The sequence below is a fragment of the Lampetra planeri genome, chromosome 2 (assembly GCF_965212315.1).
Source record: "Lampetra planeri chromosome 2, kcLamPlan1.2.h2, whole genome shotgun sequence".
NCBI lineage: Eukaryota > Metazoa > Chordata > Hyperoartia > Petromyzontiformes > Petromyzontidae > Lampetra > Lampetra planeri.
The window spans coordinates 34,345,301-34,373,025 of NC_136108.1; the positions used below are offsets into that span (position 1 = coordinate 34,345,301).

At 51.8% G+C, this 27,725-nt stretch overlaps 1 protein-coding gene and 1 long non-coding RNA gene across 2 annotated transcripts in view; one reads left to right on the forward strand and one right to left on the reverse strand.

Moving 5' to 3' along the window:
• Window positions 1-27,725, forward strand: part of LOC144732527 (arf-GAP with SH3 domain, ANK repeat and PH domain-containing protein 2-like) — a 110,836-nt gene that overhangs the window by 33,296 nt on the left and 49,815 nt on the right.
• LOC144732567 (uncharacterized) lies at window positions 1,863-3,995 on the reverse strand. Its single transcript, XR_013588210.1, has 3 exons — window positions 3,722-3,995; window positions 3,267-3,410; window positions 1,863-2,958 (listed from the first exon to the last, which is right to left on the reverse strand). It is a non-coding gene; the product is annotated as an uncharacterized LOC144732567 (long non-coding RNA).

Genomic DNA, 27,725 nt, shown 5'->3' on the forward strand with positions numbered 1-27,725 from the left:
AATCAACGTTTTTGGGTTTAGATCGCGTTATTTATAAATGTGTCGTAACCCTCCACCACCCGACACGGCCAATCAGTAAAAAAGTGTCACGTTGACAAAGGACAATTAGTTCACTGCTTTAGCCCACCGGTGTGTTGAAGCGTGAAACCACAACATTTACAATTTGAGTACGACGTTTCGCCCGATGATGTTGGATGCAATTACCAGCGAAACGTCGTACTCAAATTGTAAATGTTGTGGTTTCACGCTTCAACACACCGGTGGGCTAAAGCAGTGAACTAATTGTCCTTTGTCAACGTGACACTTTTTTACTGATTGGCCGTGTCGGGTGGTGGAGGGTTACGACACATTTATAAATAACGCGATCTAAACCCAAAAACGTTGATTATGAAGAGGTTGATCTCTCAGCTGAAACAATGGGGCAAGATTATATATATATATTTTTTTTTAATCACCCCCCCCTCTCCCCTCCTCTGCTCACCCTGCGGTGTAAAATAGGTAAACACCACAGTTGGTAAATCAGCGGGTTGCGTGCGGCGGCCTAAAGCGTGGGCACTACACCACCTCCGAGACATCCGGCTACCGTGGAAGAGTGGGCCCTACTGTACATCCCCCAAGACTCTCCTGAGCTGCCTCCTTGTGGAAGGTCTTCCGTCAGCAATGGCATGAGAAAGAAATTCGCGAGGACTGCAGCTTGTGCCTTGTATGTTGAACTTCTTTCGCACCGTACGTAGCCAACCGCGCTGATCGGAGGTGCGGGGAAAGGACAATAAACTGAACGCAAAAAGCAGTTGGAAAGAATTTAGTTTTCAATCGACATGATTTGAAAGTGCATGGCTGCGGTGGCTTCCTAATATCTGAAGGAAGAGCGTTCCAGATGGCCGCAGAAGCGCTATTTGTACCTTCCCCCCCCCCCCCCCCCCCGTGATCTTCACTTGTCCATCTCGAGCCGAGCCCACGTTGAGTGAATGGAGGAATGTGACTGTGAATTGAACGTGGCTGGCTAGACGGCCTTTATTCTTGTGTGTTTGCGGACTGCGAGTGGATTTCAAAACATTCTCTTTGAATGTGACAGAGCATGGCTTTTGACTTGCATGCCCTGTAGTCATCCATTGAGTGCTGTTGGACTAGCACTTGGTTTCCTGCCTGTGTTACTATTGTACAACAGTGTGTTCACACGATTAGTCAGGAACACTTTGAAACCCTTAACCACCAGAGCCTCGCCAAAGCCCACACATCCTAAACGCTGACGTTGCATTGGCAGCGGCTGCGCGAAACATTTGCGTTGTCATTCCCACCCATCTTGACTCCAGGGGACTGCAGAGCCACTCAATGGGTGGGTCGCTCCTTCTCCTCTGCTGCCCCCATGGTGATGAACGCCCCTGTTCAAGTCCAGGCTTCAAACGTTGTCTTCTCCTTTCTCTGACTGATTGCCCCCGGTCTCCCTGTAACATCTGAATGTGCCCACTGTTTGTGTACAGCAGCTTGAGATGTAGTCACGTTTAGACGCGATAGAAATCTGCACTCTTGCATTTGGGGTTGTTTGGCCAATTCCGTATTGCTGAGAGCGCGCACGCACGCACACCCCCTCACGTGTGTAATGCCGTGCGTGTTAAAAACACAACTGTGGCTTTGCGGCAGGCAAAGTCGGTCGGGTGCACGCATCACGTGCCGTTATATATATAAAGGGGCAATACATGTGCACACTTAACCACGTGTCCACTGCACTCACTCGCTATCGAGTGCGCAGGCAGTGCAATCGCACCAGGGCTCACGGGACGGAGCTGCCCAGGCGCTGTGCTTCAGAGGGGTTGGGGGGGGGATGTTGGGAGAGGGCTCCCATTTCATTCCTTGCGCCAGGACCCTTGCCAGCCACGCTACGCCACTGGTGGGGCACGGCATGTAACGGTGAATTGAGCGATTTAAAAATCGACGTTTGTGCTTACAGGATATGCATCCGGGTCCGTGCGTGTCCTCCTGTAAGGATCGTTTGCGGCGTTTTCAAGTCGTCCTAAGCAGATGCAAACGTAACCCTCTGGGCTGTTCGGACGAACGAGATGGAACGAAACAAATTAAATGGACAATTCAGATTTGTCACGATAAACGAGACGAAATAATTAGTTATTGAATAGAACGGTGACCCAAAATCAAAACAAACTCGTTGCATTGTGGAGGGTGGGGCTGGACGGTGAGGGGGAGTGCTGTCCGTTGCAGAGCTAATTCCCAATGAAATGTGCAATCCAAATATGATTGAAGGTGACGGCGATGCTGATTGGAGTTCATTTAATATTCCAGATGCTCAAGGCATTTGATACACGGTGACCACGTTAAAAATAGATACCCTGGTGTATGCAGCTGTGGCTCAGTGGTTAGCACACTGCGCTATGAACCTGGCGACCTGAATTTGATTCCCTGCCGGGGCTAACATCAGTTACGTGTGATACCTGAACTGATCCCGGACTCCTTTACCAACCCACGCTGTCCAGCGTGGTGAAGCTGATATCGGCCCTATGACTGGCATGCATGGGGAGGCCTTCATCCAGCAGTGGATCGACAAATGAGGGTTCGTCATCACTGCGTGCGTAGGCTTCCGTGGTTGTGCTGTACCGTGCTGTCTGACGCGTCTTCGGGTTGTACCGCGTGTCGTCTGGCATGATGTCCGACGTTTCGCCCCACGTGTGCTGGGTGCCTCGGTCAGTCCTTCAAGGGAGCGTGACGCGTCTGTTGCATTCCGTCGACTAATTATCACAAAAACTACTTCGTGCACAGTTTAGAAATTTTTTTATGATACTTGAAAGTCACGTACTATCGAGCGTGTGACATGCAGCACTCAGCCCAAAGGAGAGCACTTAAAGTGAGCTTGAGGCGCGCCGCTGATTGACAGGAGAGGGCTCCAGCGTGAATATGCATCCTGTTTTTTCGGAGCGCAGCAAGCGGCGGTGCAGTGTGACGGCGCCGCTGGGAGGGAGGAGGAGGAGGAGAGACGGAAGGAGGGAAGGGAGGGGATGGCGAGGGCGCGGGGTGGCGAGTGAATGAGCGAGGGAGGGAGGGACAGGCAGAGGTTGGGAGCGTGAGAGGGTTTGGGCCTTCCTAGGCATGAACACTCGAGCTAGGTTAACTAATTATATAAGTAATCGATTTACTCTACTGATGATATTATCAGTTCGGTTATATGAATATATATTTATACATTTACGCGATCTACCCCCAAAAACCTCTTACGGATAATATTGGTCGCGTAAAAATTGTAACAAAAGTAGAGTCACCTGTTCACACGTGTGCCGCTGGATGGGAGGTGATGGGCGTGGCTTGCTGATGTCATTTGCATCATCAGCCAGGCTCCGCTGCGCATGGCTTGTGCAGAGGTTTCCCGCCTCCTGAAGGGAGCATGTCGGAGCGACGGCCGTTCTCTGAAGGCAACCGAGTAATCGATCAGGAAACACGCGCGTTGATTACGAACTTAAGTCGCTTCATCGACCCAGTGGGCTAATCGTCCCAACTCTGCTGAACAACCGTCGGGCGCCGCCTATGAACATCGGGCCGTTCACCTGCGATTAGTTCTAGTGAGCGCGACTGCTGATGAGGCACTGAATGTCGAGGCCGCTCCAGAGTGTTGCTCGTATTGAAACCTAAGCAGCGAAGGCCGCGTGGCCAATGGGATTTGTTATTTGTTTTTGCTACACAGAAACAAATCTGGGAAGGGGGTGCATTATTCACTTACATTATAGACGTTCCCAACAGCGAGCGCTCGGTCGATGTTTTACGAAGCCGTCTCATTGTGGTGAGTTCGGGGGGGGGGGGGGGGGTGGCTGGCGTTACGTTGGCGCGGACTCGAGAGCTCTTTACCCGCTGCTTCTCCTTGCCCCCTGAAGCGAGCGCCGCCCGCGCCCCGTGACCGGCGAGATGCTCCGTCCCATCATCCTGGGCCACGCTGGGCCACGCTGGCCATGCCGAGCCACGCGAGCCACACTGGACACATCGCTCCCAGCACCCCGTCCCCCCCGTCCCCCCGCCGTGAGGCCGGCGCTGATGGACGCTGGCGATAAAGTCAGAAAACTTCTCCCACGTTTATTGGGCCTCCTCCATGGCGGGGTCTTCGTGTGGTCGTGTTGTTGTTGCGTTTGGAAGAGGTCCACGTCGGAGTTTGGGTGGAAAACAACCGCCGAATCCCTTTCCTTTGGCAAGTATTGTTAAAAAGAACCCCTCTGCCGAACTTTTATAAAGCGCAGACACGCAAATTAGGATGATTGGCTTGTTTTAAGAAGCGCATTTTTATTGTGTGTTAGTCCTGCCAGAATGCATTGCAGTGGTGTTTCGGAGAGCCTCAAACGGTGTGCTCTGTTATGAACGATAGAGACCGTCCATCGTGCGTGTGGCGTGACACTGAGATGACGTGATTTATTTTTGTGTAACGCATCCATAACGCCAGTGATTCCCTGCTCATCACACAAAGTGCTTGCCACAAATGACCAACAAATTCCTTGGCCATAAATCATCACGTGAACTCCGGTCATCCTCACAGCAGTGGCTTTTTGCCGGCCATCGAACAAAGACGTTCACCGCATCGCGCGCTTTCAGATGCACTTCTGCAGCCGTCTGGAACGCTCTTCGTTCTGATATCAGGAAGCCACTGGAGCGATGCACTTTTGAATCTAGATTGAAAACTCATTTCTTTAGAACTGCTTTTTGTGTTGAGTTTGTCCTTCCCCCGCACCTCCGATTAGCACGGTTGGCTACTTACTGTGCTAAGTAATTTCAACATACTCTGTTGTACATACCTGAGCCAGTGGTAAATATTCCACATTCCTAATGGCTGGGGAGAGTCTATCCATATAACGATCACTGCTAACTTCACCTCCATCATGGTACTCATTTTACTGACCCCGCCCCTCTCCCCGGGGGGATGATGGGCCACGTCAACCACGAACCAGGTATTGAACTAACTCGAACTGCTTCCCTGCCGCTGAGCCGCAACGTCGTTACCGCCGTGGGGGACGAAGCACTCAAGCGACTGGCACATTCCACCTGGGGCAACCGAATTTGTGCGTTTTGGAGGATCTGGAGTTGCGGGCGGTGGTGGTGCCAGCCCAATGGGGGGGGTGGGCGCCTGGAGAGGGGGTCGGTGGGGGGGCTTTACAGAAACAAATTCGGTAGGTCATGTGACTACGGAACATTACGTGTTGGGAAAGCCACTTAACTTAATCGTATGGCAGTTGTGTGAAATCACGATTGCCCAATTGAAAATGTCATTATTTTAATTGTGTTGTTTTTTTTTCCGAATGAAGAGGTTCGTAATGATCCCAATTCCAGATTACATTTTGCACAACGCTATTTGTATTGTGAATTCGAGGAGGCTGCTTGAACTGCTTGGGGCGCTAAGATTTTGTTTCGGTGCTTATACCAGATGCTTGAGTGGCCCCTGTGGAGGGAGAGGAGATGGTAAGAGAGCTCCAGGTGCATTGTTGGATTTAATCTACACAAATTACGATGAATAGCTTAATCAGTTAACACAAATCAAATCCTGAGATATGATAAAACAGTTATTATTTGATTATTATTATTATTATAATCATATCCGACTCCTTTGTCAATCCAATGCTGGATGAAGAGCCTCCCCATGCCATATCAGTCATGGAAGTTATTTAACCATACTTCACCACGCTGGTCAATTTGGCTTAATAAAGGTGCAGCAGGAGGACGGCGGATGTCCTAGGATCGGCACGCTGGGTTCATCGCTTGGTGTGTGGAGCCACGTTGCCTCATCGCTCCGTCCACGCATGGGAGAGGCTCGTTCCGTGCCGTGTCCTTTCTGAAGGGGGTCGGCAATCGTGGCCTTTCTGTCCATGCTGTTTACGCGTAAACATTGGGTTCGATACTCCTTCCAGTTGCATCAATTTGAACAGACCGTTTGCGTAACTTAATTCTCTCTCTTACCCGGGCTTCTTGTACCTATCTTTTTATTTTTACCCCAGTCAATTGAGATGGCACAAACAATAAAAAATATATATATATTTGATCCTTCAATCGAACCGCGACTACAACTTGTGATGATCTATCATACGGGCGGTGGCGCGGAGTGCTGGGTTACACATACCCAGTGAAACAGAGGTGGCAAACATCGCCTTCCCTCGCGTGAAGGACAACACGTGTCATCATTTTAGGAAATCCAACCAGTACGTTCACATTTTTCTAAATGCTCCAGAAGCTTCGCCCCGCCTAGCCTCCGTAGAACGTGCCCCACACACGTGTGTGCGTACACGGCACACACGCGTGTGTGTTTTCGCGGCACATGCGTGTGTGTTTTCACGGCACATACGCATGTGTGTTTTCACGGCACATACGCATGTGTGTTTTCACGGCACATACGCATGTGTGTTTTCGCGGCACATGCGTGTGTGCGTAGATAGCACACACGCGTGTGCGTACACGGCACACCGTCGCACATACCACTTGCTGGTGACTGAGGTACAGGCGGATGTGTGAGCAAGTCGGACTTGTGACCGGGTCGGATATGCGAAGATTCCACCACAGGGGAGAAATTGGTTACTCCCCTGTGGTGGAATCTTCGCAAACGGCTCTGAACGTGGGGACATGCTCTGCTGTGCCTCAGCAGTCGGCGAATGTACGCGAGGTTAGATCACCGCCACGCTATGCGGTTTGTGGGGGGTGATTTGACCATTCTCTACCATGCTGGCCATCGAAGGATGATGAAGTTGGGGAGAGCATAGACGCGGGAGCGTAGTACAGCACAACAATCGATCTTGCAGCACTGCCAGCAGCATATCCCCCTCGTGGCATCCTTGTACACGCTGGTCGCCCATCCAGGCGCGATTGGGACCTCGACTCCGCTTAGCTTCGTGAGATCTGACAAGATCCGGGGCGGATGCCGGGCGATTTTGGTCCGCGGGCTTCTTGCACAATGCGGCGGACGTCGGTCCCCATCGAGGAATGTGCTTCCTGCGCTTCCTCGACCGTTTGCGGGGCGCGACACCCGGCCGCACGACCCTAAGTGACGACGATGACGACGACTCTGCCGCCAGCCTGAGTTGTGACGCGTGGGCCTTCTCAGACGCAACGAGCGGCCTCTCGAGTTGGTGGAGCAGGGCGGTGTTTGCCCGCCTGTCGGCCCCCCGCTTCGTTGCCGCTTTCTCCGGACCTTCCATGACGCAGCCCGATTTGTCCGGACAACGGTGCCTCCCCCCCCACCCCCCCTCTCGTAAGCGTGGCGCAGCGACATAGACCGGCTCCCTGGCCGGGGGACAGCTGTCCTCGTGAATATTTGATCTTGGTGGACCCGAGAGCGGAGAAGGGGGGGTGGGGAGCGGGGATCAGGAGACTTGATCGGTCGAGCGTGGGCCGCGGGCTCCATCGCCCACGACGCCCCCGCACCGTGTTCGGCGAGGGCGACCCATCTTTGCCGTCTCGCCGTCTCGGCCGCGATTGACCCAACGCGCTCGCCGCAGCGCAAGAAGCGCGTCCGCGCCCCGTTACTGCCGAAAAGGCCTCCGTTAGAAAGCGAGCTCTGGAGAGAGACCCCCTCCGCAGGGTATTTGGCCTGCTCATCCGCGATCGCCGCGGAAGAGGTGGGAGTCCCCACACTTTGCCCCGCCGCACGCGACCTGCCGATCGACTCTCCGGCCAAGTGGCCCTGCGGAAGAGCGAGCGGCTCACAATGGGAAGGTTGCAAGTTCACATCCTGTTTGGGGGTTGATTCAGCCAATCATCCCTCTCGGGGTCGATAAAATAAGTAGCACTGTGTGGGAAATATGCCTGTTCATTATTTTGGCACTAGAAGGAGCTGTAGAGGGGACCCCCATTTTTGAGGATACCTTGCTACTCCCCTACAATAAGTCTGCTGCTCAGCAGGAAAACCATGCGACAGAATGACAAGATGAGGCTATTTGGAAGAGGTGGCGGTACCTGCAGTTGTGCCGCCGTAAGCGACCTTCCTTCCAGTCGACACAACTGTTGGGACTGCGCTCGTGTCCACCGCTGGGTGGACAGAGCCAAGGGACGAGGGGGGGTAGTTAAGAAACGCGCACCGTTGTTTCAACAGCCGCCCCGCTAACCGTTACACTGCGCAGTGGCAGCGGCAACATCGCGGTCACGCATGGAGGCCGATTTATCCACTCCCGGTCCTCCAGTGGTCGCAGCTCGGAGCGGCAACGCTTGGCCGGCCGTGGTAAAGTAAAGCCCCGAGAATCCGATCCGCCTTTCCGTGAGTCATTGCAATTACCTATTAAATAGGATTAATACGTAATCAAATTCTGCGATGGAGAGGCCGACTTTGGTTACGTCACCCCCCCCACCCCCCGCACGTATCGGCACGTATCGATTTTCGCGTTGAATTTAAATTGGATTGGCGACGGTCGCGATTGGGCAGCAGAGCGACGTGGCCGAAGCGCGTGTGGGAAATCATATTTTGTTGATCCCGACACGAATCCAACGATGTTACCATCGTGCATCCACCCGTCTGCGATGCCCCTCCGTCTGTATTCCACTGTTGGATGAAGGCCTCTCCGCACCCTTCAAGTAATTGGGGCTTAATGGCCATACTTCACCACACTGGGCATTGTGGGTTGACTGAAAGTGAAAGTTAATTGTTTCAGGGTTATTTTATTTTTGTCCACAATAATAACCTAAAAACTATGAACTATTTATTTTTATTTGACCACGTAAGGCGCTCACTTGAGCTGTATATCTCTTTTTTAGAGGCGACCTGGCCACAAATGACAGCTCAACCAAGTGGCCTATCACGTGGAAATTTATAGCAGTCAAATACTCAAAACGCATATTTATAAATGTGGAGGGAATAACCGGACGACCCGGAGAAAAATTAACACTACTACGGGGAGAGAGAGAGACACGCAAACCCCAAATATACAGGGGGTCAGGTTCGGGATCGAACCCACGACCTCCTGCGTACCATGCGAGGTTGTTAACATCTCCCCACCTACGCTGGTCAGTGCGGGGTTGGCGAAGGCGAGTGGGGAGTGCAGAACTACGCGAGGTTTTTGCTGCACCACCAACCTCTGCTGCCCACGGCACCTGCGCTGCACTTCCTGTCCCGTGTGCACGGTGAACCACACATCCCCGAGCGCTATCCCGGCTCGAACCTGCTCAGCTTCTGCGACTTGATAAGATCGGTGCAATCCAGGCTGATCTGGTCATATGCACCGTGTATTTTAGGCCAATACATAACTTTACCAGTCACGTGTTTGTGTATATATACACACACGTGTGGGGGAGTGGTAGTGCAGTGGTTAGCGCGCTGCGTTTCAAACACAGCGGCCGCCCGAGTTTGATTCCCGCTCAGGACCATCACCGGTGACGATTATCTGAACTGGTTCTGGGCCTCCCCTAGGTCGACTTATCCTCAAATGAGTATCTGGTGTGGTGTGTAACTATCGCCACCGGGGAGACAAAGGCGGCCGGGCGTGGTGCTGGCCACCCACCACCTCGTGTGCTGTGCCGGCCTTCATAGGTGCTGCTCGCTAACAGCACTTGCCCCAACAGTCTGTTAAGGCTACACGGGGGCTGCGGGTGTTGAGGGGGGAATCTTCATCTTTGTGTTTTCATTCATTTGCCGGCCTATTGTTAAGATTGACCAGATAGGATTGATAAGATAACTTTCACATTTCGCTGGATGTGCAAGTTTGAAAAAGTAGATTTGCATAGTAGGCTTTCCCCTTCTGCTGGATAGCACGGTGTGCTCGGCCTACGGCTCTGTGAATAATTTATCGCCCGTCCTGTCCTTCTGCCTGTGGAACGTTATTTATGAGTCGAAGGCATAGGTGAACAAAAGAAAATCAGATACAATTTTTTTTCCAGCGGCACCACCTACTGAAGTCTGGGGGCTGGTTCTTTATCAGCATCAATCACAGCTTAATCAGGACACACACCGCCGGTTATTCACCTACGCCCGCCCGTCCCCCTTTTGTTGATTCACTCCGGATCTTCCGCCATCCGCACCTAAAATTATCATGGTTGGCTACGTGCAGTGCGAAAGAAGTTCAACATACATACATCCTCCCTTCTTTCCCTTCTTTACTCCTCTATTGCATCTCCCTCTATAATCTCCCCCTATCCTATCTCCGTCTCTTATTCCCTCGATTATTATTTATTCATTAGGAGACCTCCTTTGCCAGTAGCAAGATTTAGTAATAGGTTTTTACCCTTTTATCTGGCAACAAAACTGACACCTTTTTTTACAAGGAGTCATGTTTGCATCGACCACAATACCTGCAGTCGTAATGCAAACAAAAAACATAACTCTGATAATGTATGCACTGTCCTTGAAGTTGATTAGTCCACACCCGAGACAGCTTTCCTTAGAGCCTAGTCACACATGCTGTTGGACCAGATGACGCCTTTTGGTGTGGACCAAGCAATTTCAAGAATAGTGCATATCATTATCAGAGTTGTCTTTTTTTGCTTGCATTATTGACTGCTTGTGTTGTGGTTAAGGCAAACATGATCCCTTGTATAAAGGTGTCAGTTTTGGTGCCAGCTAAAAGGGTAAAAACCAATTACTATATTATTTATTCCATCACTTGGTTATCCAGAATAGCCTCGCAGGGGGCTCGGTTTTCGTTTCCCAACTAAGTCATCTGCGGTTTAATGTTCCAAATTTGGCGAACTTGGACCTTGTGCCCACTGGCCCAAGATGGCCTGCTGTTCTTCGTCACAGGATCTTTAACTACCTCCACTGTGACACAGAAGTTGCAACGTATTTTACGGTCATAAGAACAGGGTTTTCCCTTCCTGGCAATAAAACAGGTGTTAAGATGTTAAAACACCAAACAGAGCTCCTTTGCGAGGAATCCTATCTGCATTAACCACACGTACTTGTGGTGAACATGCAAACAAAAAACATGCTCTGGTAATACACTCATTGTCTTTGAAACTGATTGGTCCACACCACCGCGGTGATAACCAGGGCCGCCCGCTGGATTGGAACCGCGGGCTCTCTGCGGTCATGCCAAGTCGTGTCATCCGCACCGCATCAAGTGAACGCGGCGGTCGCTTGGAGGACACGCGTGCTCGGCTCTTTGCTTTGTCCGTAACGTCGTTGAAAATGTGAATAGGCGGTTGCAGTTCATCCCCACGGTGGGGTCGCCAGTCGGCTTGAAAGCCTCTCCTTTCCCAGGGCTGTGTTATTTTGCAAGGCATTTTTTTTCCGTCTCTAAATCGTATGAATAATTGACAATTGAGATTTCCAGAGAGCATTGATATTATTTTTTTGCTTTATATTTAGCAACGGCTGAGTGTCTCTGGCTAAGTGAGTTGACAGAAGTGTAATTTAGCCAATTTTAAGAGATGCGAATCAATCCTCTGAATGATGACATTCTCTATTGCGCCCGGCTGTGATGGCAAAATCGTTGTGCAATGCAGCACAGGTAAGTTTAGCGACATCATCATTCGCGACGAGAAAATAAATAATGATTTGCAGCCCTTCGTCAAATACACCGCTGCATGTAAGGCCTCACCACACTATTGTCGGTAATGGGGATTGTTTGACCATACTTCACGCCGATCAGTCCCGGTTGGTGAGAGGGAGACGTTCCCCAGCGCCGGATCAGATAATCGCTCACCACCGATGTTAGCCGCGGCCGGGAATCGAACTCGGGTCGCGTGGCTCGGGGTGCAGCACGTCGACCACCGCACGGCCCGCTTCCCATTCCTCATATGCGTTGTTTAATTTCTGGAGTGACTGGCTTATTTCGCAATCGCCGGAACATCATTAACATTTTTTTAGAGACACCGCAGAAGTTGCTCTCCTGCCTTCACGAACGAGGCACATAGGACCCGAGTTGTGCGGAATCACCTTACGGGTGGCTGAAAAGGCGAAGTCGGCACCGTGTTTCCCTGCAGACAACGGCAGCCGTATGCAAGGCCCGAGAGATAACCTGGCGAGGCCTTCGCCCACCGGTGGCTGGACGATGATGGACAACGTTAGCGTGGCCCTTGGAGAGGACGGTCGATGTGAGATTTTAACTCCGTTCCCTCTAAGCTACGGGCGTCCCCCCCACCCCCGCCGGTGCGGGGCAGGTAACGGACGCGCTGTCCTAGCGTTGCGCGGCTCCGTCGTGGAGGAATTCTTGAGAGCCCTTGGAACCCCCCCCCCCCGCCCCCCCCCCCCCGGGGTTCCGGCAGCTGCGCCCCGCACCACTCGTCGCGACACTGCCGAAGCCGGGCTGGGAAACTTGCAATCATCAACTGGAATGACACTTGTAATGGGACCCAGAGATGACCCGTGGTGTCTGCCACCCAACGTGACACCCCCCCCCCTGACCCCTTTGCTGACTGATTAGTTGATTCCTACACTCATGATAACTCCCCTCCACACACACTCTCCTACCTCCCCCCCTCTCTATCTCAGTCTACTTCACACACTCTCCTACCTCTCCCCTCTCCATCTCACTAGACTCCTCTCTACACATTCCCTGATCTCTCCCTTCACATCTCGCTCGACACCACTCCATGTACCCCTCCGCTCAACTCGCCAAGACTTTCTGTCCAAACGCCCAGGCAGACTTTGTTCTATGGGAGGTCATTTCTTTCTAGATTTGAAGCTTTCGTGACTGCAAGGATTCATACTCTTAGGTTTTTTCGGTAAAGTCACGTAGGAAAAAAAAAGTAATAAAATAATAATAATAAATGAAAATAACTTTATTAAATCTCGACGTTTCAGAGGCAACACAAGTTTCCGTCTTCAGGTCGGACCGTCACAGCTAAATGATACGGTAAATTTAGCTGTGACGGTCCCACCTGAAGACAGAGACTTGTGTTGCCTCCGAAACGTCGTGATTTAATGGAGTTATTTTCATTTATTATTTTATTTTATTACTTTTTTTTTCCTACGTAACTTTACCGAAAAAAACCTAAGAGTAGGTCGCTTCTTCTCCTCTACTGCCATCAGCATTTAAAATCACTTCTCCCAGCCCACCGTGATGTTGATTCTCTGCCCCTGTCGAAATCCAGGCTCAAGACCTTTCTATATTAATCCTCTCCTCTGACCGACTGCCTCTCTGTATGAAACAGGCATGCCCCCCCTGTCCCATATGTAGTCTTAATATAGGGACATATTTAGATTGTCTATAGAGTCAAATATTCATTGTGTTGTATTATACGTGCATCAAATTGTACTTGTGGATTTTTGGTACTGTATTTACAATGCACGCAGATTGCACTGCTGTATGGGCGTGGGTTACCTTTAGGCTAATGCAAAGAATGAGACGGAGCAACAGAAGCCTCGAGACGTTGCAGGGGACGGACACGAGGCAGAGCAAAGGAGACATTGCAAGAGGGCCGTGGAAAACTGGACAAAAAAGCCGATCGATTTAGGATTCGAGTTATGACCCCGAGTAGAAACAGACTCGCCCTCACAGCCACAGAGCTGTGATTCAAGAAATCATTACATGCCTAATCAACAGCATCAACCCTACTGCCCCCCCCACCCCCCCCCCCTTCTTTGCGATCGAATACATGTTTCGGGCTCTCCGTCGCTGTAAACCTTAATATTGGCTGAACGAGTCCAGCCAACCATAATGTCGACATCTCTCTTTACTCTCAGTGACGGTGAAAAAAAAAATCCGCTATTTTAATTGATCCGTTATTCATTTTATACGTTCACTGAAGCGGTAACTTCATAACGAGACTGCCGTAAAGAGTGTCCTTAGCAGTCGCTCATTGGTTGGTTGTTTAATATCGAGCGGCATGGTTCGCGGCACGTGCATCCTTATCAGCGCGCGTGAGAATCGGGTGACCAGCGCGGTGAAGTATGGCTCACGAAAAGTCCCCGTCATTGACTTGACGTGCGGAGGCATTCGTCACGTAGGTAAAACATTATTAAAATAAATTAAATCACGACGTTTCGGAGGCAACACAAGCTTCCGTCTTCAGGTGGAACCGTCACAGCAAAATTACTGTATCAAGTCGCTTATACAGTAATATGTGACTTTACCGAAAAAATCAAAGAGTATGAATCCTTGCAGTCACGTAAACTTCAAATCTAGAATGGATTTAAAATGTGTTTTTATAAAGAATGAAAGGAGGAAAACTCGCTCCCGGAGTACGTTAGTTGTGGAGATGGAGCAAAGAAATTAGTTGATCCGCACGAGCCATACGAATTGTTGTGTCGCAAGACTGTGAGTGGGTGACAGCTCGGGAGCCATGGTAACGAGATGTTAACTACCTTGCCTGGTTTACAGGAGGTCGTGGGTTTGATCCCAATCCTGACACGTTTATATTTGGAGTTTGGATGTCTCTCTCTCCCCGTGGTCGCGTGGATGTTTCTCCGGGTCCTCCAGTTTTTCTCTCCACATGTCGCATCAACATGCATTTAGAGTATTTGGCTGCTATAAATTTCCACGTGATAAGCCACTTCATTGAGCTATTATTTGTGGCCAGGTCTGTTCTGAAAAAAAGAGCAATCTAGCTCAGTGGGCCTTACCTGCTAAAATAAAAATAGTTTAGTTTTGGCCTTTATTCAGCAGTGAATAGATTCTGGTTGATGATGATGCTGATGAGGTTATGCTGTAATGTGTTTCATGTGACCTACTGTGATGGCTTTCATTCACCAATGAAGAGTAAAAGATTTCTGAATATGAAAACACAAACTGTTGGTATATCCTTACTTACCAGCCAAGATGTCCTCACAAAAGAAGGGTTTGCTTACCAACTTTATCATCCTCTTAAGCCATGGTCAATCCACTGCTGGATGAAGGCCTCCCCAAACCATTGCAGGCACCCACTCATGATCCTACGTTGCGGCAACCCACCCAGCACCACCTGCACACGAACCGACCCGCCGTTTATTAGATTTTTTGCCGACAAGTTCATTAAAGATTCAAAAGCAAAATCCCAATGTGTGCATGACGTAGAAACGTATCACAGCCTATTAGAGCATTGATTTTGTTTTCCCCCGTCTCATGCGTTTCTCTCTCTCTCTCCCCATCTCTCCTCTCGCTAGATGCTGCCTCTGAAGTGCTGTAATTATTTTCTTTATCTTTCTGGAGGGCATGGCGTGACCTTGTGCGTGCGCTGCAATTGCTGCGGGTTCTCTCTCTCTCTAGGGTAGGACGCTGCGGGCGGTAAGGAAGCGGTGGTGGTGCTGGGCATAAGCAAACAAAGCGCAGGCGTTGAGAGTTCCCAAGCAGCTCAAGGGGTTACACACAATATCAGTTCGAACCCTGATCTTTGTAAAAAAAAAAAAAGCTCAACATTTTTAAGTACCTTAAGATAATTCTAGATTTGAAGCTTGATACAGCAAATTTAGCTGTGACGGTCCCACCTGATGACGGAGACTTGTGTTGCCTCCGAAACGTCGTGATTTTAATTATTTTATTTTTATAAATTTTAATTTTATTTTTTACCTACGTGACTTTACCGAAAAAACTAAGAGTATGAATACCTTAAGATAATTCGATTTTTAGTAATTGCAACTGTTTCGCATATTTCTCTTCGGCGCTTTGCATTGGCCCAGGGCAGGCTGTTGGACAAGTGCAGGACAAAATCAACTCGAGGCGGATGGCAGAAGCGATGGCAGCGAGGTGAAATCGCCAAGTTCGGAGGCCACTCCTGGAAAGGAACAACGAAGGATAGCAAGGCAGGGAAGTTACAGGCTGACAACAACAATGATAACAACAACAGCCCAGCACAGTTACGGACGCGTGCGTGTAGTCGTCACGTTCACATGGCCGCCCGTTTACACAGGTCCCCAGCGAGTCGGATACGCGACACCGTATAAAGTACGTTAAATGCAAAGGTTACACGGGTATACGGTGATATTTGTCCGAGCTCGTATTGTACTTGAAATGCTCACATCGGGTAAAGTAACCGGATTAAACCATCTCTCTGTAAACAAGTCGGTGACGACGCCCCAATCGTAGAGACGTTTGTAATTTGCCACAAAAGCTTTGAGAGCCCCCCGGCATAATGCTTTGTGTTGATGAAACACTGCTGCTCAGATTCTTTTGTGAGCCAATTTATGTATTTACTCGGCTTTGGGAGCTCCCTTGGTCCTTTAACTTTCTTGCACGTGACTCACTGCCGTCCGCCACAGCCCAGTCGATACGACTGCCGTGGTGGCTCGTATACAAATGTCCTCGCTGGCGTCCGTCAACTCGCGTTGCCACCCATATCCGTTTTTTCCCCGCATGTTACAGCCCGAAATTACATTTCACAACCTCGACGATCATCGCCGATGTCGGGGGTCGTCGGACTTCGTCGTTGTACTTCACAGTTTCACCATCTCGTTTTTATTTTACGCTTCCATACAATTCAGTTGGGAAGTGATTGCTCAGTCCTGCTCGGCGATTTGCAAAAAATGGAAATTTTTACGAAATTTTGCGGAATCGGACGACACGACTGTCCGGGCATCGCGTGAGGTGCCGCCGCCACCACCGCCGACACCGCCACCACCGCCACCACCGCCACCACCGCCACCACCGCCACCACCGCCACCACCGCCACCGATCGATCGGAGCGAGATTCCGGACGTCGGCGGTTCCACCGACCCGGAAACTCTCCGCCACCGCTGCACGTTCGAGATTCCTCGCCGGCATCGAACCAGCCCCCGTTAAATAACGCTTTGCGGTGCACGAACATCGTGCGTTCGGGATAACCCAGCTCATAAGGGTGCGCCTTTATAAATGTGCCTAAACATGTGGCTCGATACTGACGGCTGATTTTCGTGTTCAGTTCGTTGTCCTTTCCCTGCACCTCCGATTAGCTGGGTTGGCTACGTACGGTGCAAAAGAAGTTCAACATGCATATTTACATGTATGTTGATGTTCAACGTGCGTACATACATGTGCAGTAGACTCACGCGGAGACGAGGAATACTATAAGGGCTGTTGCCGTTTATTAAAACACTGTCACACTCAACATCCTACACTCGCACCCGTGTAGGTGCACTCTGTCTCAGTCCTTTATCCCGGACGCTGAATACTATTTGGGTCCTTCCCTCGGCTTCCCCTTGGGCTCTCTCACACGTCTGCCCGGAGTGGGTGTTCAGCCAACACCGCTCCGCGACGAGAGAGAGGCCCTCTTCAGCCGATCCTGACCCTGGCTCCCCACGACGACCACGCCTTATAAACCCCTTGAGCTCTCTCACTCGTCTGCCCGGAGCGGGGGTTCAGCCAACACCGCTCCGCGATCACGCCTTAAGAACCCCTTGGGCGGCTCCTCCCCCCAGCTCGGCCCCGCCTTTGTTCCCGAAGGTGCTCTCCGAAGTCCCTTACACAACCCGTGACGTTACGTCATCCTTGACTGTCGACCCGCTCGCACCTCCTCCTGTTCGCCCCCTCATTGGCAACTCACAATACTCCTCTACACGTGTATGTTGAACTTCTTTTACATCGTACGCAGCCAACCACGCCAAGTTCAACAGACATACATGTGTGTTCAGGAAGTGCTCGCAATCACATCGACCCCTCTATATAAGGAACGAAACAGGAGGATTTATCCACAAATCTGGCTGTCACCTGATAATGCTAATTACTGGTGAAACATCGTACTCCGATTGTTGTGGCTTTGGTCTCCGACACACCGGTGTGCTGTACTAGTCACGAATTGGCATGTTCTGTTTACGTAACAAACCTTACTAAAAGGCTGTCGGGTGGTGGCAGGTTTAACGAGACACATTTATATATTCACGCGATCTAACCAAAACAAACCCCTGTATTATAGATACATACATGTGTGAACTTTTGTTTGCACCATACTTAGCCAACCATGCTAAACAAAGGTGCGGTGGAAGGATAACAAACGAAAGACAAAAATCCGTTTTAAAGAAACGAGAGTTTTCAATCTAAATAAACGCAGAGCGCAATTTGATCCAATCGCATGTAACGTGCGCGCAGTTTTGCGTTGGCGACGTTCAAGTCGGCAAGCATTGGCGCTGCTCCAGTTTTCCCAGGGACCTGTCCCTGTCTCTGTGTGCAAGCGAGCGGGGAGGGAGCGAGACACGACGTGCCACCCGTGCCCTGCCCCGGGGGGGGGGCCGTAGCTGGGCTCGTGTTTGCAACTTCAATGTCAGTGGAGTCGCACGCGCACGCAGAGGCATGCGTGGGCTTTGGCGGAGCGTGCCCATGCACACGATTGGTATTGATTGGGTTGTTGTGTACAGAGTGGAGGTCGCGTGCGACAAACAGAAAGCTAAGTAATAAAAACAAAAATCACGTTTGTGGTTAGATGGTTGATAATGACGAGATGTGCTTGTGTCATTAGACGCGGTCGCTCCATCGCAAACAGGGCCGGTAATCTATCACCAAAGGCTCGGCACTGGCCACACACTCGCCGCTCAGCTGACTGATCAGCCAGACACTCGCCGCTCATTGCTCGGCTGACGCCAATCACCAGACACCGATACTCACCACAGGCACCCACTCCTCGCCACTCACCGTGTGGCACACACTCGACCGAACACTCACGGCGGCTAGTGGAGCTGCAGAGGTCACATGAATCCATTACGTGCAACATTTACGGAAGCGCAAAATGCTAATTGTTACACGCACGGCTCGGTGCGCGCATCGTGACCTTGTGGATCGATATTAATCGGTGAACTGACGCGTTATTGCACCCATAATTATAACGCGGGTGGAGTGGTGTCGCAGTGGTTTGGCGCACTGCAACTACGAACCCAGAGACAATGACGCAGGGGGGCGTTCATTCCTCCTTGCGGAACATTCGCGGTTCAAATCCGGCAGCTACCCTGGTTACCACTACGGGTGTAATAACCGTCACAATAATGAACCGTGTGCTCCAGCGGACATTAAAAATCCCTGGACCGATGTCTTGTCTGAAAATTTAGCCAAATACGAAAAGTTACTCAAATTGGCTTTAATGCACGCACACACACGTAGCACTCGTCAACTCCCTCCTGGACAGACTAATTACCCAGGCCGCTGTTGCGAACGTGGACTATCCCTGGTCTCTTCAGTTCTCACCTGGTTGAACAATCGTAGCTAAACTTAAACTAGGCCTGCATACAATGCCCAGCCACGGGTAGCGTCAGCGATGAATTCGACCTGGTGCTGGCCACCCCGACCCCCCCCCCCCCCAACATGAATCCGTGCTCAAGTAAATTTCAAACGACCCCACCCACAAAGATCGACACGGCACGGCCTTCATCCAGCAGTGGAGTGACGGCAGGGGCCGTACTTGACACGTCACTCGTTCTCGTATGCGTCCGAAAAGCTGCTTACATTTAAAAACAAAGTTCCCCACGTACAGCCCTTCCCCGTGTCGCTGCTCCGCGCTTTTTCCACGACCTTCCTCCCGCGGTTTCCCGTGACACGCGAGTCGACTTGACCTTCAGTCGGCATTGGACCCGGCGATGATGACCACTATCTTGCGGCGCGCAGCGACCGGACTGGGAAACAATGCGAGTTTCCGATCCAGTGGGAATCAGGAAGGTGGGGGAGGGGGGTGAGCGGGCGGGCGGTGGGTGGAATGGCAAAACAAAAAAAAACCCTCATCGCAAAATCGTCCGCAAAACAGGCAGCCGTGTTGTTGGACACAGTGGGCGGATTGTTGCTGGTTCCCCTGGGTGATGTTCCGTGGGTGCGCTCCAACTTCCAGCTGTTGATTCCCTGTTCGGGGATGGCTGACCCCCCACGTCCAGTCGGCAGCCGAGTTACGCGCGGCGCCAGCTGATGCGGCGCTCAGCTGCTGCGCTCGCTTTTCCTTGTTGTTGTTGTAACACTTTCCGACTGCGGTTGAAAGCGTGAATGCATTAGCTCCGTCCGTCCGTCCGTCCGTCCGTCCGTGTGTCCGTAGCTAGCTGTCACAATTACCCCGCGTAGGGATGATGCCCCGGTATGAATGAGACGTTTATGTCTAATTGTGCTACCATTGGGGACTTCCGTCAGGGAAAACCGGCTGCATTGACCTCGGGGTTGCCCTGCCTTATCCGAGGCCTATGGACGCAGTGCTTCTTGCGCGCGTGCCGCGAGACTGACCATTATAATTGCTGATGAAGTACTGTACTTTCGAGGACGGACGCATGTTGGAGAGCGTTACATAATCCACGCGCATGGAGGATTTTTCTTTCCTGTTGTTGGCGGTGTTGGCGATGGGAACTTCCGACTGCGCTCCGTCGACTTGTTTTTGTGCACCCTTAGCCGATGAGCAAAGTCACCCGGAATGCGACCGGTCTCGTCAGATCTGGGAAGCTAAGCAGGCTTGAGCCTGGATAGTGTTTGAATGGGCGACCACCAGCGGTGGCTCGTCATCAGGGCCCACGTGGGGCTGGGCCCCCTCGAGTGAAAAGAGGAAAAGAAAATGTACAAATACTTTGCTCGGTATAAAGATGATAAACTGCATGCACCCCACTCCCTCCCTCCCCCTGCCCCCCCTCCGCCGCGAGCTTCTGTGCCTCGCTCATATATGAACCCACCACCTGCCCCTGGCGACCACCATGCATAACAGGTGTTATAGGCCGCTGCTGGGATGCGTTGAGAGCGGTGCGGAAAAACCCGTTGTTGTACTGCACTATGCTCCGGCGGCGTGTCTGCTTCCCCGCGTTCACAAACCGGCACCGAAGTGCCACCGATGCGCCACCGAACCGGCGTGGTGAAGTATGGTCAAATGCGCCCCCCACAACCCGCAACGGGCATGGGGGGAGGTCCTCATCCAGCAGTGGATTGACGACGCGGGCCGTGCGCGCGGTACATGTGACCCGGGTGGTATCTTGCGGCGTAACTTCCTGAGCAAGTGAGTGACGTGAGCGACGGTGAATGTTTGCGGTGCGTGTGAATGGCTCGGGGTTGTGGCTGTTCTTCAACAAGAGCAGTCGTTACCCGGCGTGCTCATGTCAACGCCGGTTGGGTGCGCTTGAAATTCGTTACAGCCGATGTTGACCTTGGTGGGGGAAAAAAAAACATGATTTTGAAGGGTTTCTGGTTCAGATGAGTTGTCCTCCATATCCAGTGTAGTACATGTTGTGTCAAGGACTTATCAGGCATGTGTCACTTGATTGGAGATAAGTAATGTTGTTCAGGTTGGTGATTTTTTTTGTGTGGTTTCTGCGAGCAAAAACGTTTTGGGGGATAAGTTGTCGGCTAAAAACTTTAACCCTGATCATGAACTCTGTCGTTTCTCAAGTGGGTGATGTTTGAACGGTATTTTGTGTGGTTTTGTTGTTTATTTATTGCTGGGACCCTGCGCTGGTTGTGGTCTGCCCCTGCATCATGAACCCTCCAACCAGGCCCTTCGCCTGATCAACATTGATGGGGGGCCCGAGGGCCTTATCGTTTAGCGGGGGGCCGCCCTCTTTGTATTTTTAATTCCCTTCCCTTAACTGATTCACCACCGACCATGCCAACTTAAGCCAAGCTAGTTCGTCACCACGGTTATTCGAGATCCAACTTTTAATTGCGTTGCACAAATTGCAAAAAAGCAAAATCAAAGTCTAAAGAAACTCACCGGTTCACACGTGTGCACGCCACTGGTAGCAATGTGATGTTGTGGTTTTCATTATGCTGTAGGATTTATGCTGGTGCTATAGTATTGCATATAAATCATTATAAAGCATTGCACTCCTTTTTTTGCGGGAGGAAGGGGCTTCAAAATCCGAGGGCCCTGGGCTTGCAGCCCCTAAAGCCCCTGTGCTTTAATTCCGCCTGTGGTCCTGGCGCGTCACCCACGATCGTAAAAGCTGAGCGGAGGCACCTTGAGCCGGCGCTCCGGCACGGCTGCGGCTGCCGCTGTGACGCTTCACGCTGCAAGGTCACGCCGTCTCAATCCATGCGCCATCAGCCAGCTGTACGCTTAAGTATTACTTTGTCAAAACAACTTCACCAAATGTTCCGGCTTAAGTCTGCCACGTGCCCCCCCCACCAGCTCCTCCAGCTCCTGCTCAACTCCACGCCCCCCACCCCGCCCCCGCTCCTTGCCATCGTTTGTCCCGAGGGAGCGCTCCCGTAGCTTTCATGCGCAGCTGTGCCTGGGACGAGGGCTCACACCCAGCTCCAGCTGCTGAGCTCTTAACCGCGACCGCCTGCGGCAGCCATGGCACATGCTCGTGACTTGCGCACAAGTGGCCAATACCTTTTTGAGCCCCGAGCCTTTTTGGGGGCCTAAGAGTAATGCACGGGTACCGCCCTGGGTGGCAAATGCACGCAATAATTTTCTTCCAGAAAAGCATCTTTACGTCACAAATTTGAGCGATAGCAAGCCCCCTGTAGTAGCGTTTCATGAGAAAAATGGAGTTTAAATCAGGGTAACATTGCGTATTTGATCGAGAGAAAAAAACTCCTGTATTGTAATATGAAACATCTACAGAATATGAATATAAATTGTCTGTAAAACAGGTATTGTGTATGCTAGGCAATTGCCCATTATCGATCCTGCTCATGGTGGAGACTGGCAGCATTTGCCAGCCAAGGGGGTACCGATCGACCCCCTTGGCTTATGGGCTGTCTGGTCTATGGCCCTGTGTGGTGCAGCAGAGGAGTGGACAAACGGGAAGAGCCCAGGCAGGATTGCCACCTCTGAGTTAGAATAAAATCGGTACATAACATGGGCGGAACATCTTACAGGACAGTTCAAGCAGAGGGGGGGGGGAGGGGGGGTTGACCGGCATGGTTGGGTGGTTTATTATAACGCCACTGATTAAAATCGGGACGACTTCCAGATTTCCCAGGACAGCTACCTCAACCATTAACTGATCCTGGGAGAGCCAGGGCAGGTGACAGCCCCAGGCCCAGGTGTTGGCTTGGGGTTGGGGGTGGCAGGCAAAGGTCAAAAGTGCGGTTGTGTGATCAAGAGCGATAGCATACCCATCTCCCCACCCTCTGCTTTGTTTACTATTTACTGTCAGTGGCGATGGCTTTTTTTGTGCAATTGTTGATGCCCAGGCTGAAGCCGTCGACTCGCGTGCGCTCTGGATCCCTGTTGTGTTGTGGGCGGCCGAGTCCTGAAGTCTAACGCAGGATCTCAGCGGTGCCGGCTCTGTGCTCTGTCCGCTCACATCCGCGTAAAATTCACGAAGGGGCCCGTTTGCCTTCCAGTGTCACTTAGTGAATTAAAGGCGGCATCGGCACCCCGGTCCGGAAGGACGGGGACTCGCATTTCAGGTCAGAGGGCGTCGTTGTCGGCTTAAGACTGATTAATAGCGACGCTTAATTAGCCGCTCTGACGCCAGCACGGGCGTCACTGAGCGACGGCGACTCGAATGACCCACTCTCGAGCTCGAAGAGAAAAACCCCAATTGGGTTTTCTCATTATGGCCATTTGCGAGCGCCGTCTGGCCAGGAAATGGCTTGCAATTACGCTGATTGAGCTTTCCCTTCCGCTTGCAAAGGTCACCGGGGGGTCACTGATGCCCTGATTGGCTCCGGCTCCTGCTCCTGTTGCTCTCTGGACTCCCACCTTGAGCGGCCGGCTGCGTTCCGCAGGCTCCCAGCCGCGCAGCGCGGCGCTCTGCCTGGGCCCAGTGCGACCTGCAGAGGTTGAAGACACAGGCCCCGCAATTGCCAGCCGAGGCCACTGCTGGCGGAAGGGCCCTACACTAGAGGGAGGCTCCGCCAGAGAGCCCCTCCCGCCCCTCGCGAGAGGGTAATTTGGCCAACCGTGAGCTGCCGATGGACCCTAACTGCTGCGTGCCCATTTATACTTGCCGGGTATGAGTGAGAAAATTGCCGCGCCCGGAGATGGAATCGAACCGGCGACATTACACCGTGGCAGTATCCCTGCTGCTGCTGCTGCTGTGATAAACGCCTGCTGCTTCCGCTGCGCGCTCGGCAAGCGAAGTGCACTCGTGAGCGTGCGGTAACTAAAAGTCATTAGCCGTATAATGAATCCCATTCTCTTCAACTTTAATTTTCCTCCTCTTCCCGACTTGCTTTTGCCGCAGGTCGGTTTGATTACGCCACCGGCACTGTCTGCATTGTGCCGAAGCTGCTCGCGGTGTTTCTTACAAAGCGCGAAGCGATAGGCATCTTTCAGCCATCTTCAAAGTGGTAGACCCTTGGCCCCTGCACTGAAAATATCTTCCAGATGCATTTAAAGCGAAGTGTTTTAAATTACCGCGTAGGCAATTACAAGGCGCTCGGCTTGTGTGTCGCAATGCTTTCCGTTACGCTCAACTTGGTCTTTTTCGAATCTCTCCCTCTTTCAGCCCTTGCATCTCTCTGCCTCTTGCTCCTTATCGCTGTACTGTATCTCGTATCTCCGTGCGGTTCATACTCCCACTGCGCCCTCCCATCCTCACCTGTGTCTCATTATCTTTTTTTTTTATCACGGTTACTGTGCACAGGCCCAGAGGCCGTTAAATCACCAAACGGCCAGCAACACACGCCACTATTAACATTGTAATTGACAAATGTAAAATCTAGAATGACAAATGTTCATAACATCCCTTGAGTTGAGCAAAGGAAATTGGGCGAAAAGAGGCGTTGGGGTGGAATTCCAGAGCCACGCAGTGCGGGGAGAGCAGCAGAAAGGGGAATTGTCCGTCTCTCGCACGCTCACACGTTGGGTCTGACTACAGGTGTGGTTGGTGCTACCCGGTGAAGGCTTCCGTGTCCCTCGGTGTCCGGGACGCCTCGCGGGGGGGGGGGCGGGTGAGGGGGCGGCAGGTTCGACCGTGGAGTCACCTGGAGGCCCTCGTGAGCGAAGGGCACAGGAAGTGGCTCAGACCCAGACTCCACCTGGCGCAGGCTGCTACGGCCCGCGCTCCCAAATCGAGCTGTCACGACCAGGCCCGCCCAGAGGACCGTGGGGTCCCGCTACGCGATGTTGTGGCTGCAGGCTGCATTCCTGCCCATCTAAAAAAAAATCTAATTTTTTTTTCGGAGGCCCCTGAGCTTTGTTGTATAGCTGCCTCACCCCTTTCCCCCCCCCTCCCTCGCCTTTCTCCCCCCATCTTTTCTCCCCCCCCCCTCACCCCGAATCAAGCCTGGTCATGGCAGTCGCTCCGATAAACGCCGCACTCCCCCTACGATGGCTCCAACTTCCTCGTTCCTTCCCCTCTGAGATATTCCCAACATCCATGTCAGTATTCTCATCTGTGTCCTTTCAAGCGCTCTTATTTCTCGCTTTAGTGCCCAACGTCACTGTTGTAATAATAAAAAAACGGTGCAAAGGTTGCTGGAAAACAACTGCCTGGGCAAAAAAAAAAGACATTTTATTTTCACTGAGAGAAACATATCTAGTCGAAACAACTTCACGTCCGTATTTGTTATCCACTCGCCGTGGCTGCGGAAGCAGTCGAAGGCAGAGGAGCAAAACCCACGCCGTAGTTTGTCGTGGCCGTGCCGGATTGCTCTCCGCCGTTGATGGGGTCGTCTGGCGTGGTGCCAGAAGTCGGAGCAACACGTCGGAACATCTTGCCGAACAAACACGCGGCACGACCTGGAAACGCGTCGGGGAGACGTGTGGAATCATTGCAGTCGAGGGCAAAGACAAAAATTCCCTCGTGTAGCCTTTAGCAGACTGTTGGGGCAAGTGCTGTTAGCGAGCTCCTGTGAAGGCCGGAAATGTGGCATACGACGGGGTGGGTGGCCAGCACCACGCCTGGCCGCCTTTGTCCCCCTAGTGGCGATGTTTGCTACACACCACGGCTACACCAGGTTCTTATTTGAGGCCAACCCAGGGGAGGCCCAGAACCGGTTCAGATAATTGTCACCGGTGTCGGCCCGCGAGTGGGAAATCGGACGTCGGGTTCAAGTTTCAAGTTCAAGTTTCATTTATTAGGTATAGCCCTGTGAGCTATTCGGCTCTTGAATCGGGTGCAACCGCAACAAACAAATAAGTATAACCCGTAAAAACAAAGTTTTTCACTATAAATCCTTTATATGCGTGGCAGCGAACTTAATATAAAGGATTTAAAAATATATTCGCCTGTGGAGGACGCGGGGATCGATCCCGCGACCTTTGGCATGGGAAGCGAGGGCGCTACCAACTGCGCTACTCCGCCACGGCCTGTGGAGGGGTTACGCTCTGGGCTCTTACACTCTGACGTTCAGCCAAAGCCATGAATGCGTTCTATTTGAATATATGTAAAATACATTTTTTTGCCTAAAAAGTGTCAAATTTTGGGAACAATAATTGTCTGGCACAACGAGTCTGTGTGGAAAATGTCAGCTCGATTGGATCACGGGAAGTGGGTTAAAAAATGACCGAAAGATTTGCACGGTCCTAAGCAAGCAAGCAAGCACGCGAACTTAATATAAAGGATTTAAAAAGCAAAAACATGAACAAGAAAACATCTTAAAGTGACTATATGACTAAGTGCAAACAGTAAATCCAAGAAAAGACAGCAAAATATTGCAGAAAAAGTACCGTACACCAACACTGTGTGCAAAAATCCCAGTGGGATGCAAGTCAAACAACAACAAGCACAAGACAACTTAGATTAAGGCCATACTTAGATTATGGGTTGCCACCCAGATTAAGGTTGCCACCGGGTATCGTAGCACAGCGTAGCAAGCTAACCGCTGCGCCCACCGCCACTCCTCCACGTTGGAGAGAAGCGCCGCCATCGTAACCGACGTTCATCCTCCCAGCCACAACTCCCCCGCCACCGTTGGAGGTGACCGATGTCATCCTGCACCGCCAGCCTACGGCGGTGGTCAGCGCCTCCCGTAGCGCGGTCGCTTTCCAACGGAGCTTGTGACTTGTTGTTGTTGTTGTTACTACGAGGATTACGGGCACTGTGGGCCCTCGTCGCCTAGGCTCTGCGGAAGGCTTGAGAGGGGCCTTCAGGCTTAAATTCGAACCGATGAAGTCTAACGTAAGGTTAGGCTTCATAGGTTCGTCATCATCATCGTCATCATCGTCATGATCCATGGGCAGATAGCCCATAGGTGTCCACTGCACGTTTTTACATTTGGTGACACTTTCCTCTGCCTTGTGGCAATATGCTCAAGCAGTGGCCAGATCTTTCTGGCACCAATCTCTGATGTCGTCATCGTCAAGCCATTCTCTGTTAGGTCTTCCTCTCGTTCCGGTTCTTTCCATTTGTGCAGAACCCATGCTGCGTGTGCACGATTTTTCTTCCTGGATCGTCACGGCCTGTCCCCCGGGTAGTGGGACCGGCGAGCCCGTCGCAGCGCAACAATTTTTATTCGTGTCGGGAGACATGTGCTTAAGACCGCCGCCGCCTCTGCCGCTCTTTACGGGGTCATTGCGAGCGCGCGTGGCGGCCACCGTTCGTGCTCCCTATTGAGTAATAAAAACGACCGGTTATTAGAGCCGCATCCGTCAAACAAAATTTCCGCCAGATTTTGTTTTCTTCGAATAACGCGGCAGCATTTTTGCCGCCACGGACGTCTTGCGTCAAGCAACTGTATTTCTGCGAGCACTGTACCTTGTGCTTGGTTAGAGCGTCGCTGCGTTTCATCTCGAGGGAATTTCGCCGGCGTTCCCCCGCACCTCCTCCCACCCCACCCCCACGCGGCCCGGTGTGTGGGGGTAAATCATCGCCGGGGAAAAAAGGGGATCCAGAGCAGAGGGGGACATGTGTGGCACGCTGGCCCTTTTGCGAGCCGTCCGCGCCGACGTAGAGGAGGTTACCACGGCCAGGGCACCGCGTGGGAAAACGTTGGAGGTCGTTTCGAACGACGCGGGGCAACAACCTGACCACGCGCTGCTGGGGAGAGCCAAACGACTGAGAACAACCCGCCACGGCCATCACGTGCGTCGTGTGAAATTAGCGGCCGTGGCGTACGGAGCGTGTGGCATGCCCCCCCCCCCCCCCGATCTTCGTAGCTCGG